The sequence below is a fragment of the Triticum aestivum genome, chromosome 3B (genome assembly GCF_018294505.1).
Source record: "Triticum aestivum cultivar Chinese Spring chromosome 3B, IWGSC CS RefSeq v2.1, whole genome shotgun sequence".
Taxonomy (NCBI): Eukaryota; Viridiplantae; Streptophyta; class Magnoliopsida; order Poales; family Poaceae; genus Triticum; species Triticum aestivum.
The window spans coordinates 785,094,674-785,108,576 of NC_057801.1; the positions used below are offsets into that span (position 1 = coordinate 785,094,674).

Below are 13,903 nucleotides of genomic sequence, written 5' to 3' on the forward strand. Positions count from 1 at the left end.
ACATACACAATGTATTGATAGCCTAATCTAAAACAATTACTTCTCTACTTCTACTCACTCTATTCCTAAATATGAGTCTTTGTAGAGATTCCAATATATACAGTCTACATACGGATGTATATAGACATATTTAGAGCATAGATTCACTCATTTTGCTCCGTATGTAGTCCATATTGGAATCTCTAGAAATACTTATATTTAGGGACGGAGGGGGTATAAAAGACTCGGCTGGTGATGATGATGTGACTGCCTTTCGTCATTTCTGACCATCAAATCTGCATCTAACGATTGTGAGATAAGTTTTGGCATTTTTGCAACAAGACCCCGCTTCACTACACCAATTTGCAGAAAACCCCTAAGTACTAACAGCCACATCCCTCGCTCAGCTCATCAAAAGAGCCGCCAGGAATACATTTTGAATGAAACCGAATATATTTTTAGTTATTTACATGTACACACCAAAACTAGAGTGGTCTTCTTTCAGTTTTGTGAACATGTATTATTTTACTTCGGATCCGTTGCAACACACGAGCACATTGCTAGTAATTCTAAAACACTATGAAAACATCGTCATGATTCCGACACATACCTTCAAAATAGCTCAAGCTTTTAGACAATTTGTCTTTTTATATAGAGAGTTTATACTACAGCCTAAATTTGTCTTAGGGTTCACTTTACAACCCTAAACTGTACTTTGGTTCAAGTTTCACAACCATTTATAATACAACTTTGAGATGGATTAATCTAATTTCAATTAATCTTATGTGTTCGCCCTCCCACCTGTGATCCTCTGTTCCCGTATCCTCACCTAGGGCGCTTGGCACATGATTTGAAATACCTCGGCGAAAAGTAAAGGAACTACGTATTGACTTTATTTATTTTTGGAAAGAAAGACATTGAATGAGGAAGGGAGACTAGAAAGCTTGAGTGGCGGAGAAGTGGGAACCAGAGAGAGCATGGAGGAAGCTAGAAACTAAGATCAGGGAAGGATATGGAATAGAAGACAGGGGGAGTGAGCCTAGCTCAACTGGTTGGGGAGTGGATGTACAAACCCAACACCTAGGTTCAAATCCTCACCGAGGTGAATTTAGGTTCCTATTATTCTTGAGGACCGGGCTTTCCTGGTACTCACTCATTTATTGAGGGCCGGGCTTAGTGCATAACCGAGATTAAAAATCCGAGTACTCATATTTAAAAGGCCGTATGCATCCATAGTTAGCGCCGCCACTAGAAACCATACCCGATCTCCTCGTGTCGCCGCCGCCTGAGGGCCTGCCAGCGAAGCCCCCGGGTCAGGGACAGCGGCGGAGGGGCACTCCCCTGAGGTGTCCCTCCTCTTCCCAGGCGTGCGGCGGCCGCGGCCGCGGCGATCAGATCTGCAGGATGACGGGGCTGTGGCGCTCGCCGGCGTCCAGTAGCGAGGGTCGGCGGTGTCTGAAGGCCCAGGTTGGCAATGGATTGCTGGCTCACGTTGCTGACTTGGTTGGGGCGTGCCCTCGCGGCAGATCCCAGCAGCATGCTCCGGTCTGATCTGCAACTGCCAGGATTGGCCCCTAATGGACTTGACACCCACTTCAGCCAGTTCCATTGAACAGGGATTCAAGAACCGCCACAATGCCTGGCTATCCTGCTATTTCATGGAGCCCATCGTCTCTTGCGTCCCATAGTCCAGAACGGATTGGGTTGGCGAGAGCGGTGCTCCCTCAGATCAACTCTTGCTGATTGTCCTCTCGCCGGTGTCCCTGCTTCTTATTGTCCATATCGGATCGGGGCAAGTCGGAGATCCGGCAGCCATGAACCGGGCCGACAATGAAGGCTAGTGGCTTCTGCGCAGTCTATTTGGAAGACTCCATGGTTGTGCAGTTGTGCTGCGATGGATGTGTCTGTGTGCTCCATCTCCAGTGACTTATCGGCAATGGAGATTAGTCTAGATAGTGGCAGCAAAACCACAACAAATTGTGGTTCTCATCAAAAGAGTTCTCGAGGGTTCCTCATCGGTGGCTTCCTTCGGTGGTGTGACGCAATCTACAAACAACGGCTTGACGCAGAGGATATGGTTGTGCGGCGGTGGCATTTGGTTTCTTTGCCAAAGCATGTTGCTGCTGAGAAAGTGAAAAAGTGGTGGCAATAACACATGATTGACTTAGACGAGCTTCGGGGTGAAAATCTAGGTCTAACCATGTTGGTTATACTTGGCAATGGCGATGTTGTTGCATCGTCACCTTGTTGAAGGCATTGCTCGGATATGCTCCATCTAATTCTTCAAGGTGAAAACGTAGATTCTGACCTTTGGTGGTTGAATCCGGTGATGGCGACGTTTGAGCGTTGCTACCTTCCTGAAGGTGTTGCTGTTAAGAACCTCATTGTATTTGTGGTGTTATTATGTTGTTAGTGCGGATATGGCCATAGCTGTAGTTTGTCAATGATGGATTGATCGCTTCGAGTTTTTTTTCTCTCGCTTAGGCATAGCTTTGGTCTGATATGACTTTGCTATTCTGTAGCTTGTTGTGTGTGTGCATTGGCTGTGTGCATCCTAGCTATGCAGATACCGGGTTTGTGCTCATAGTGTTTGTATCCTTTTGATGCTTCATCTTGAGTTAATAAAATCCATCCTTATAAAAAAAATGGAACAGAAGACAGAATAACGAGAAAGAGAAAGCGGCATGACGCCTGTCGCGGGCAAATTGCCCAAGTCGTTGCTCAAGTTACTGTAGGAGGGGAAAGTTTTGGTACTATCAGTTCACTGCTCTCTCTCTTTTTTGAGCGAAGCTATCAGGTCACTGCTGCTACTATTGACTCTTGGACAGAACCTTTAGGCCTAGCAAAAATAAAAAGAAAAAAACTGGAATGACAAAAGGCCGCAGGTCCACTTGCTGACAGTCTCACTTTAATTGGCGATGCTGCCGAATCATGGGCCGACGAATCAGCCCATGCTCAATCGCGTAGCCTTTTTTCTTGTTGACGGATAATTAAATTTAGCAGGAAAAAACAGCGACACCACCTCAAAAAGGGGGGAAAACAGCGATAAAAATCAATTTGGAGATGCGAGCAATCGAACCCCATGCCTCTATTCCGCATTGATTAGCGCTCTACCAATTGAGCACTGCATTAATTCAAGCCAATAATATTAACTAACTGACTGCAATCAAGAAAAATATTGGTCGTAAATATATCCCAAGAAAAACGTGAGTTTGTTTTCATGCAGGCGAGTAAGCTATATATGCACCATGCCGTTGAGCAGGCTGTATTTAAACTAGTTTCTTCCTATAACAAACAAAACAGTCAGCCGAGACATGATGACACATGGCTAGTTCAGCCAGCGAAGGGAACAACTAAGTCAATTAGTGTGCTCGCTACTATCGATCACACAAGATCATTTTAGTTGTCAACTGATCAGTGATCACACAAGATCAGGCTGGGTACAAAGGCTCCCATAAAAAAAGTTCGGTACAATGTTCCCATAAAAAAAAAGATTGAGTACAAAGCAAACAATGACATCGCTTAAATTAACGCTGGAGCTTCTCCTATCTATCCAATTATCCATCCTTGAGCATCCAACTTCCAGCCCAATTGACGACGCAATCAGCAGTCAATGCAGCGTCACGTAGTGTTCTTTCTTGCCAACTAATTTTTGCAGGAAAAGAAAAAGCGATAAATAAAATACCTAATGGAGATGCGAGGTATCGATCCCCGTGCCTCTATACAACATAGATTAGCGCTCTACCAATTGAGCTACATCTCCATTAATATGCATTGCACTAATTTTTGGTTTAATATTTATTTATTAATTACTTGCAGTCATGAAAAATATTTCTATCTAGGTCCAGCAATTTTTTTGTTTTAGTTCAGTGATTAATTAAACAAAAATGATATTCTTATGTAAAACTCCTACTCTGCTAGGTTTTGGCCTTTTATCCTTCTTACCCTTCTTACCCATGTTCCTTCCAGGCTTGCTAAATCTGGTTTGTATGTGTGGGTACAATTGAGTTCCCCGAAAGTTTTGGAGATTGTTGGATAGAGACAGTGAGGGACTAATATGTTTGCTAGTACACACAGAGAGAATAGTGACGATGAAAAAATCCTTTAGTACCCTCGGTAGAGTTACTAGCATGGCTAGAAGTCTTAGATCAGAGGGCACACGGTGGTTTTACCCAGGTTCGGGCCTCCGGTGATGAGTAATGCCCTACATCCTTCTTGTTGTTGTCATTCATGGTGGGTATACCTCGTACAAGGGATTACAAGGGATTGTGTGGAGTTCTACCAAGAGTTGAGTTCTAATGAGAGCCCCCTAGCCTCCCCTTATATACACGGTGGAGACTAGGGTTTTATAAGGAGAGATGTGTTCTACATGACCAAGATGATCCAGGGACGTATATCCCTTCCGTCGGGCTCCTTCCAGTCGTCGGGTACTTGGTGAGTCTTCTAAACCCTTGGGAAGGCCTGCTGCTGGGCCTAAATTTATCTCAGGCCCCGATTTGATTTTTGGACTTATTGTCTGGCTGTAAACGTATACACTTGTACTTGACCGGGCTGCAGCAAAATTAGGGTATCAAGTTGTATTTATTTTGGTAAACGTTTCGGACCGGCGCACCGGCCGAAACTTCCGCCGGTCCAGCCCGGCTATCCCAGCGTCCGCACCGAGCCACCTAAACGCATGCGATCAAAACGCGTGGCTAGGGTGGACCCACACACCGCCCACACCCGCATCTTCTTCCCTTATCCTCACTCGAATCCCCCATTTGCTATCTCCAGCGCAAGCCCCTCCAGCACTACCATCTCCTGGCGCCATGGCGCAGCGACTCATCGGCGCCTACTGTCTGCAGTTACGAGCTACGACGACGCCATGCCCGCGGTCGTCGCCCTCCTCTGTCCCGGGCCTCCGACAGGCCGAGCTACAACCGGCCATTTTATATGCTACAGCCGCCCAACGGCCGTGCTACAGAGCCACGACGGAAGCGAGACATGGCCGCCGACATGTCGAGCTACAACCAGCCACGAGAAAGCTGCAACCGTGGCCAGGAATAGCTGGAACCGGCAAGCTCCAGTGCTGCCACCGGCTCAACCGTGCACTTGAAACTGGCAAGCCCCGGTGGCACGGCCATGGAAGACCGGTGTTGTTACGGGCTGCGTCAGGTGCTGGAACCAGCATGCGAGCGAGCTGCAACCAGCCAGCAGCACTGCTACGAGTGGTGGGGCGCACAACTACTAGCGGAAAGGCGAGATACTACCAACGACGACCCAGAATGCTGGAATCGGCAGTGTGGAGAGCTGCAACCGGTGGTGACATATGCTACAAGCAGCAATGTGGGCATGGTGGAATCAGTGTTGTGGAGAGCTTCAACCGGCATGCCGTTTTGCTACTACCGGCAATGCAGAGTGCTGGACCGATGAGAAAGGATGCTTCCACTGCGAGGATCAGAGAGCCACAACCGGCGATGAAGGATGTTTCCACGGCGAGGATCAGAGAGCTGCAACTGGCGTGCCGTTTTGCTACTACCGGCAACGCAGTGCTGGAACCGATGAGGAAGGATACTTCTATGGCGAGCCAGGGAGCCGTGAATGGTGATGAAGTATGCTTCCACGACGAGGGATAGAGAGCTGCAACCGGCATCCGGCGAGTTGCAGTCGCTGGTGGAGCTGGATCCAGCCACAACCGGCAACGGCGAGCTGTGGCCTTCACGACGGTTGCTCCAACCAGTGCTTGGAAGCTAATGCTGGGGTGCGTGGGAGGGGGCGTTGTTCTTTTTTTCGGCCATCGGCGGCGAGTGTGGAGGGCGGCGAGGTGTTGAGCGCTGGCGAAGGGGGCGTTGCCGCGTCCCCGTAGGAGACGGGGAGGGAGCGATGATGGTGAGCGCGTGGGGCTATTAGTCTGTGCGGCGACCATCCCATATGGGATGAGGATAAGATCTGAACGACGAGGATAAGCTAATAGAGCCTTAATCGGACGGGGGCAGTGCGACTGGCCGAAATTTCGGCCGGGCCAGCGCAGAGCGCTGCCCTTTATTTTTCGGGCATAATCATCGCTTGGCTGCTAGGTCGTAAATAACTTTCAGTTGTGAGCAGTGCCTATGCAAGCCAGCCAGCTGCGGGAGGGTGACAATACGGAATATGGTCGAGGTGGTGTCTCATTGCTGGAGGTAGGCAATGTGCCCTGTGTTGCTCGAGGTATGAAGCAGTTCTCATTGCAGTGGTACAGGGTGTGATGGCGTGGTCTGCTGGAGGCGGCGACATGCGTGGACTGGGAGGAAACCGGGGTAGTGTTTCCTGGGGTGGTGAAAAGGATGACGGAGACAAAGAAGGCGCTGGCGCCTCGCCCCATGCAGTACATGTCGATGGTGCCTTGTGTCCGTCCCCTACTCCCCTTGGCTCCGGTGGCCCGAGAAGGCCAACACTGCTCCCCTAGGTCCATGATGCGGATACCGAGCAACAAACGATGGATCGAGTGCTGTATCGGATACCCGCATGTGACTGTGGTAATTTGAAAAGTAAGTGTAATTATTACAACAATAGAATGACTACCCAGCCATCTAATCAAGGGTCACCCAGTCTTTTTTGCGGACGGGCTTTATGTAATGACTAGTACATATGCCTGTGCGTTGCAATGAGAAAGACAATTGGGATGTCTACCAAAACGCTCATCAACGCGACACTACAACAACCAAGCGGTGCATGACAGCATCCCGGAGGCAGGGAGGCGCATACTAAGGTGTAGAAGAAATGCATATCATGTTTTAATCTCCGTTAATTACGAAGGATGCATGTCGTGATACACTGAATGAGTAGGAATGTTATATGGTTAGTTTTCTTTTAGATCTTGCATGCGAAAAGTTTACGGAAAGACTAATGCCCACACGTGTGGGCGTCTGGCAACTCGCCCACATGCATGGATTCTCGTCCAACCATTTCTGCATGAATCCTGGTGCGTTCTAGCAGATTTTTTATGCCATGTAGGACTGGGCTGGTGTATGGGCATTCATCCGATCACCCACACGCCCGTTTCACCACGCGGAGTGGCTGGGGTGTGGGCGTTTAGCAGTTCGCCCACACGCCAGTTTTCACGCATGCAGAAGGGCTGGTGTGTGGGCATTTATCAGTTCGCCCACATGCCTGTATATTCTCCCATGCCCAAAACTGTCAGTTGCCATGTGTGTTGCAGCGTACATGGCAACTGCCCTAACGTTCTTGTAAGCAGATGGCAACTCTCTCTTTTTTACCTCGAGTTGCCATGTGTTATGCGGGGTACATGGCAACTGCCCTAGTTGCCTGTAAGCAGATGGCAACTCCGTCTTTACCCGAACATGTTTTTTTGCCATGCCTTTTTTGTAGTGCTACATGATAACTGCCTAGTGTTAGTAGGTGGCAACTCCTAAAGTTCTTTAAATCATGGCAACTATAGTAGACCAGACCATACATGGCAACAACTGCAGTTATCCAAAAATGGCATCTGGCACTTGACCTGAGATGGAAACTGCAATTGAGCAACCATGGCAACTGTAGTTCAGCAACATGGCAACTGCAGCTAAACGAACATGGAAGAGGGTCCGGACTATGGCAACTGCGGGGACGCGTGATGACTGTCACGCGAAGCGTGCGGGGCCGTGAGTACGTGCGTGTGGGCGTTATCGATTTTGCCACACGTAGGCGTGTGGGAGGGACCGCAAGGCAAAAAAAAGGTGTGTGGGCATTACATGTTTTGCCCACACATAGACATGTGGGCTGGTTCGCTTAGACACCATACAAAATGTATGACCAGACCCCTTAACACCTACACATGTGGTGGTTATCCGCATCCAAAATTTAATGCACATTATAATCTAAACAAATGAGGGAAAGCAATAAAGGTAGTACTTCTTGGGGGAGAGTATTTCTTGGGAATGCATCAAGAAATAAGGGATGCAGTCACTTCCGGGCGCTCTCAGAGCTCAGGCAATTCTGGCCCTCCATCTCGTTTTCCTGATGCGATTCTAGCCGTCGGATCAAGCCTCTGGACGATCTGGGCCGCCGGATCAAAAACGGCCCTGTAGCAATGAATAGTTACTGCCTCCACGCGCTGCCGCTTACTTCGCCTATTCGACCTAGACTCGCTGACCTATGGGGCCGCTCACGGGTGGGCCGCATTTGTCAGTGACCGTGGCTGCGGGTGTGGCCTGTTCGTCCCATTGCGCGCACTGGCGAGTAAATATCCCGCGCCACCGCACGTAATATCTTGCCTCCTCCGAGGGTATTTTGGTCTTTTCACGTCCAGGCCTCGTGCGTGGCCTCGCTGGTTGGCCCGTCGGTGGATGAGGTGAGGACAGCGGCCTCTTCGTCCTCCCATTTGCCCCCCTCTCTCCCTCGCCCGATCTCCTCTCCAAGCCGCCCGCACACCCTCCTGCCATCGCGCCGTCGACGTCGTTGCCGCTCGTGTCTCAGGGCGCCGTCGACGTCGTCGGCTCCCGAGCCCTCCTGCTCCGACCCCGCAGAGGGCGCGTCCATGGTCGGAGCGTAGGAGGAGATCCAGGCGGAGCGCGCCATCTCCATCGCCGCGGCCCCCGGCCTTCGTCGAGCCGCTCGTCATCTTCCTCATCCTCCTCGTCAATGCCGCCGTCGGCGTCTGGCAGGAGACCAACGCTGAGAAGGCGCTTGAGATGCTGCACCAGATCCAGTCCGACCATGCTGCCATGCGGCGCGACGGCGAGTAGGCGCCCGCCCTCCCTGTCCGCGAGCTCGTCCCCGGGGATGTTGTGCAACTCCGCATCTGGGACATGGTGCCCGCCGACATGCGCGTCCTCAGGCTCATCTCCTCCATGCTCCGTGTCGAGCAGGGGTCGCTCAAGGGTGAGACCAACTCCGTCAACAAGACTGCGCATGCCGTGCCGGCCGAGGACGCTGACATCCAGGCCAAGGAGTGCATGGTGTTCGCGGGCACCACCGTCGTCAATGGCAGCGCCGTCTGCCTCGTCGTGCGCACCGGGATGGCCACCGAGATCAGCAAGGTCAACCTTGGTGGTTTTCTCTCGTTCACCTCATTCCTTCCCGGCTCACACGCTCCGTCCGCAGAATAGGTGGTATGTCTCATCTCTCTCTCTCTCTCTCTCTCTCTCTCTCTCTCTCTCTCTCTCTCTCTCTCTCTCTCTCATTATCTTGCCTTGCAGGTGGCCACCGTTGCGGAGCTGGACGAGATCTCTGGGCAGCCCGCCACATAGCTTGCAGCCCTGGACCCTGGTTCTTGCCACTGATGCGGCACCTCCTGGTTCAGCATGAATGTATTGCATGATAGGTGTTTGATAAATTGTCAGGATGGGCTCATGAACAGAGTGGTCGATCAGTTTACCTGATTAAGAAGGGGATTTAGCTTTCCAGTATGTTTTTCTTTTTCTTCTTCCATATTTTGTTTTTTCTTCCTTTTTCTTCACTCGATTGACACTATTTTGTTTGTGTGCTGCCTAATTTGCTTTCCAGGTACAGATATTGGTGTGGTTTGGCCTTGCCTTTCCGCAGATAGTGGTTCGGTTGGCTGTCGCAGGAGGACGACAACACGCCGCTCAAGAAGAAGCTCAACGAGTTCGGCGAGGCACTCACCAAGATCATCGGCCTCATATGCATCCTCGTGTGGCTCATCAATGTCAAGTACTTCTTGATCTTAGAGCTCGACGGATGGGTGCCCAGGAACATACGCTTTTCGTTTGAGAAGTGCACATACTACTTTGAGATCGCCGTGGCGCTTGCTGTCGCCGCCATACCCGAAGGATTGCCTGCCATGATCACCACCTGCCTCGCCCTCGGAACCAGGAAGATGGCCGCCAAGAATGCGCTCGTGAGAAAGCTTCCCAGTGTGGAGACTCCGGGCTGCACCACCGTGATCTGCTCTGACAAGACTGGGACACTGACCACCAACCAGATGTCAGTCTCAAAGCTCGCTGCGATCGGTGATGCCCCAGGGAAAGTTAGGAGCTTCAAGGTGGACGACACGTCGCATGATCCCCGTGATTGCAAAATTTACTACTGGCCTGCAGGGAGGATGTATGCAAATCTTGAGATGATTGTGAAGGTTGCCGCTGTGTGCAATGATGCCAGTGTCTCACATTATTCAAACCAGTATGTTTCCACCGGAATGCCGACCGAGGCTGCTTTAAAGGTGAGAATTGATACAGTTCATGCTATTCTCAGTTTTCTTGAATTTCACAGTGTTACTTCGAGAATATGGTGGTGCTTACTTGGTCCACAACTGAACAATTTAGGATACAATTATCACTAGAGTTTTGGTTGTGTCAGTCCAAATTCAGACAGTACTGATGTTGGAAGACATTCCATTCTTAGGCTTCCATCATGATTAATTTGTTGGTTGGTTTCTTGTAGGTCTTGGTTGAGAAAATGGGAGTACCTGAAGGAAAGAACGGTCTGTCGGTGGATCCGCCCGAGACATTAGGTAAGCATCAATGCATGCTTTTGAACTTAGCATAACATAACTTACTATTTCAATATTTTCTGATATGTGCTGCTGAGTTAAGCTACAGCCGTATACTGTTTGTTTCAGTATAACATAACTTACTTTCTGCTTGATTGTTTGTTTCAGTTTGGAGGTGAGACGTTGATGCCCTTTGTGCTGTTGGAGGCTGTTGGGTACTGTTGGTGCCGTTTGGTTCATTCATAAGGTAAGCCACACCCTTTGGCTGTACTTTGTGATAAACTGTTCTGACTACGCATGAATGCTTGTTCCTTTATTTGTTCACTCTATTTGTGTGATGGGAGTATCAGGGGCCTGCTGTTTTCATATGAGATGCATCGTAAACTGAAGATTTTCTTTTTACTTCAGAACTAAAGCGATTATTTTACCTAGCCCAAAGAGAAATTTCTTTGTACATATTGTTTTGTTTACATGTATATGAGATACACGTTTGTGGCTAATACCTGAAACATATGAACTGAGAGTCGTTCTTTTCTTCCTGGACATCTTGATATCTATCTCCTTTGGTATGTCATATCCTTTTATTTCATTTAACAAAATTCTTTGCTACCAGTGAAATATCCTAAACAATCTTGAAAACGTAGTACAATATTTTTTGTGTGTTTGTTGCCATGAGGCCTGCGAGGAATGTGCTTCAGAAACCATGCCATTACCATATATTACACTAATGCCATATTTAATCATTGACATAACTTTGGAGGTTTTAGTTCTGTTAAAAAGATCATGCCATTTGACTGGAAAGTATACATGTTCAGATTATAAATCATATGCAATTTAATATTTTTATTGGATATGGTGATTGTCAATAGATAAATGATATTAGCCTTGCATTGAGGATTATTTCCCTTTTTGTGGTTGGCATGAATGTCATTTTCTTACAACTACCCCTTTCTTCCTGTAATATCATTCCAGATTGTACGTTAATAAGGAAGATTTATCTGAACATTGTGCCGCCTAACACATCCATGCTTTAATTTTGTACTCAATAGTTTAAGCAGTTGCTCTTTGAGGTATAATTTTTCCAAACATTGTGCAGCCTAATACATCTATGTTGTTCTATTCGGATATGTTGGTGCAGTGTGTGCACGTTATGGGCATGCGATTTCTGTCGTTTGCTGCTGTTGTATAGCCATAAGCAGGAGAGCTGAGTTTAGCTGTATTTCGTGCAATGAGCTGTCTACTCCTGCCAATGGCAACTTTATGGGCCGGCAGCGGCAAGGAAAACTTTTGTCGGTTTGCAAACAGTTCTGGTGTTAGTGATCTGCTATTCTACGTAACACCAATGGTGTTTTTTTTGGTCTGTATGATCGAGGTTGTTTCTATTCAGGTGTGTTGGTGCAGTGGGCATGTCGTTCCTGTCGTTTTGCAAACATTTCTGGTACTATCGAATCTGCTATTCAGCCAATAGCATTACTGTAGCTTGGCAAGGGAAAAAATATTGATTTGCAAAATTTCTGCTATTAATGATCTGCTATTCTACGAAACCCTAATGTCCGTTTTTCTGCTGTCTATGGCATTGATTTTTCTATTCGGATGTGTCGTTGTCTACGCCATGGGCATGCGGTTCAGGTCGTTTGCCCTGCCCTATATCCATGTAGGAGAGTCAAGTTTATTAATGAAATTATCAGTTTTCCTGCCAATGGTTTATGGCCTGGGAAGGAAAACTTTATCATTTTGTGAATTTATTTGTTGTCTTGCTTCCGAGGCTCTTAGCATGTTTTTTGGCATTGCTTATGTGTATCAAGTATCATCATGCACAAAGTTGAATAATTTTAGAAATTTCTAATTTCCTGGTCGGTGCTTTTTCTGCATATTTCAGTGTTAGTGCTCAGAAAGTGAGGCTCGCCTGCATGCACTTCCACCAGTTCTATGAGGCAAAAAGCAAAGAAGGATCGGTACTCAATACCTTATTATATATGCTGCACAATAATTATCCTCCACTCTCTGTTGTTCAATTTTTTTATGTAAACCTACCAGCTTATTTTGTCTTGTATGGCACTATATTAGCTCATGCCAATAAATATAATTAAGAACGGACGTGCCTGTTCACTTCATCTGCAATCACGTGATTGGTAGAACTTGGTTCATTATCTGAATATGCCTCCTGTAACTTGTTGTTTCTAGACTTCTGCTTATAGCATGACCGAATTCTTAAATAGCTTCATTTTTTATTTTCCAAACAAAGGTTTACAATCTCTGAACCATTTCAGTTCAGTTCGCTTAATCTCTCCAGAATTTGAAGGTTTGGTATGTACGCGTTATTTCAGATGCCTCATGGCATTGGCTCTTGGTAGGAGTGACCGAGTGAGCTCTGTGATGTGCGCAACAAGTTACAGACCATTATGCAGGTAGCTCCTTATGTGCCTATCTACGGCTGTGGAGTCAAGCGGCCGTTCTCTGGTTGCCTATCTAAGATTAATCTGCTCTAAAATATATTTAAGTGTACTGGTGTACTACAACTTCTGTTAGTTCAGCAATCTACTAAGATGATCCTTGTGCAAGGATATTTAGATTGTAGTTGGTAACAAATTATGCAAATTTGATGATCTATCTATTTGTTTCACTTTAGAGTTGCTTGAATTTACTAGCCCATAATGTTCACTGCATTGCAAAATTAACTTTTACACAGAAAACTATTTGCAAAGTTAACTTCTGACGATTTTGCATGTTCCAGGTTATGGAGATCCCTGTCAGAAACCTTCTATTGCTGTTTTTCTTTTTAAGGGGTATCGAAATAGCTACATATATGAGCGAACCAATTATTGTTAGCCAGATAGTTATCTTCTGTTGTTTCATCTTATAATGAAATTTCATTGTCTAAGGAAAAATCATTTCCCTTCCAGTTATGTATGTGCTCAATCTAATTAAGCGTTTTTAAGTAGCTTTCTCTTTCAGTCAGTTATTATTTCTACATTTCTATAATATTTTGTCGTATATGTCATCTGTGATATATCTTTGTTCTTATATGACTGACTTGCAAAAGAAATAATAGGTAAACCAAAAAATAGCCTTAGTAGATATCAAAGATAAGTTAAAGTGAAAGTGCGTATTTTTGTTCGATATTCTTGAACCAATTCGCTGATCCTTTTTTCATAGTGGTTCTGTTTTGCAGTTTGAAATAAGGAATTGGAACTGCAACATCCTGAAATACTTGACAAACTACGGGAAGAAACATCAAGAACTTGCTCCCCATGAAACAACTCCACAATATCATTGTCACATGCTATTTTATTTGCAATGAGCATAGAGATCCTCGCGATTGACCCATATGAAGTAACTTTAGCAAAGCTTGCTCTCTACCCTATTAAAGAATTGCTGTCTTTTTGTAACATGAGTTACCCATTTTTTATTGGCCAGCATACCACTTTTGAGACGTTAAGTTATAATGATAGTGGTTGATAAGTTGTATTGAGTTTTGCCTTACCTGTCCACCCTAAAACGTGTTATCAGCCAATG

The 13,903-nt window shown here is 46.8% G+C and overlaps 1 pseudogene; it reads left to right on the forward strand.

Moving 5' to 3' along the window:
* Positions 1–4,787: 4,787 nt before the first annotated feature.
* LOC123067904 (calcium-transporting ATPase 1, endoplasmic reticulum-type-like) lies at positions 4,788–13,341 on the forward strand (annotated as a pseudogene).
* The last annotated feature ends 562 nt before the right edge of the window (positions 13,342–13,903 follow it).